This window comes from Lampris incognitus, unplaced genomic scaffold (assembly GCF_029633865.1).
Source record: "Lampris incognitus isolate fLamInc1 unplaced genomic scaffold, fLamInc1.hap2 scaffold_102, whole genome shotgun sequence".
In the NCBI taxonomy this organism is placed as follows: Eukaryota; Metazoa; Chordata; class Actinopteri; order Lampriformes; family Lampridae; genus Lampris; species Lampris incognitus.
The window spans coordinates 355,866-357,500 of record NW_026611083.1 but is presented as its reverse complement, the minus strand read 5'-3'; positions in this window follow the sequence as shown (position 1 = coordinate 357,500).

Here is a 1,635-nt window from a genome sequence, read left to right as displayed (position 1 = left end):
GTCGGGAATTCGACCCTTCCTTTGAGGTGGAAAGAAGAAAAACCCCAGACGTTTCTCTTCTTTTTCTTTTTCAAGCGTGCGAGTGTAGCATGGTTAAAAACGTCATAACCAACATATGTTGTATCGTTTACACAAAGTATCACGACGTGATTATTATTATTGTCATTACCAACGCTTATAGTAGCCCCTCCCAGTTAGTAACCCCTCCCTGTTGTGACGCCATTTCCTGTTAGAGGCCCAAAACGTATGTACGTGTTCATTTTTGTCTGCCCCTGTAATTTATTTTATCCATTCCTAATGTGGGTCCCAATTCCTGTGTATGCTACAGTAGGAGCTGATCTAAAGTTTCCTGAAATCTGTCCTGTTTATACGCGACTGCTATGTTTTATGTGTTTTTGTAAAAAAAAAAAAAAAAAAAAACCTGTATTGCGAGCTACGCGCTCTTTCCCGCTTTGGACATGTAGAAAGAGGCTACAGTAGGAGCTGATCTGAAGCTTCCAGAAACCTGCTCTGTTTATATGCGACAGAATACAGATCCCATGAAGGAGACAAGTTGTCCTGTCTTTCCTACACAACGCAATGAAAAAGTAGACCGGTCACACGAGGACTTTGAGAAAATGTCTTCCGGGAAGCCCCGCGAGGTAAACACGGAGCTGCTCCACCCCTCCCCATACAGATGTTGGAGGGGGGGGGGCGGGGGGCGGCAAGCCTCGCGAGGGGAGCCGTGGAAGAGCAACTGGGATAGACGGTCCGGCTGAGCACCGCCGAGCACGCTGTCGAGCTGTGCAACGGAGAGGACGACTACGCGGTAGAGCCCCTCCCACTCCGCACTCCGCTCGCCACTAAGAACATTAAATAAAGGACATCGATCCGCCAGACCGGAGGAACCGACCGCCCGAACGCCGGCAAAGCCGGCCGGCGGACACCCTCCGAAGGCGTGTTAAGTTGGCCCATCGATCAGGACACAAACACGCAACAAATCCAGTCCGGGGTGTGGTGTAAGCAGCCCTACTGTAACCAGCCCTGCCAGAGAAATCACCTAACCCTAACCCTAAACGTACGGCAGACGCGTCCCCTGGCTCTCACATTGACAACTGAGAGGCTTCTGAAAACCTGGCCACGCCCATCAGTAAAAACCACTACAGCAAGTGACGACATATGTACCTTCAAAGTGCTGTACTACAGGGTGCTGTTCAAAAGGTATCTATCCCGTTTACTCTCTATGCTTCATATATCATCATATTATTGAAAAGTGCAAGCCTTTAGGGACAACAGCAACTCAAGTCGCCAACGCTCTGTTGACTCAATAACTGCAGAGATCCAAACTTCTCCTGGCATTAACATCGGCACAAAAACTGTGCGCCGGGAGCTTCGTGGAATATGGGTTTCTATGGATTCAGAATGACATGTCAGAAAAGCTCCTGTAGGTGTAATGGTCAGTTATCTCAATACTTTTGGACATATATTGTGCGTGTGCGTGTGTCTGTGATACCTAACATAAACACCCCTGTATTACTAGAATTGATAGTTCACGCCACAAAAGTGAGGGGCAAACATAGAAAAGCGTGCAACCCAGCCACTGAGGATGCACAAGCCAGTGCATTCTTAGTGCAGGTCCCAAGCCAGGACAAAAGC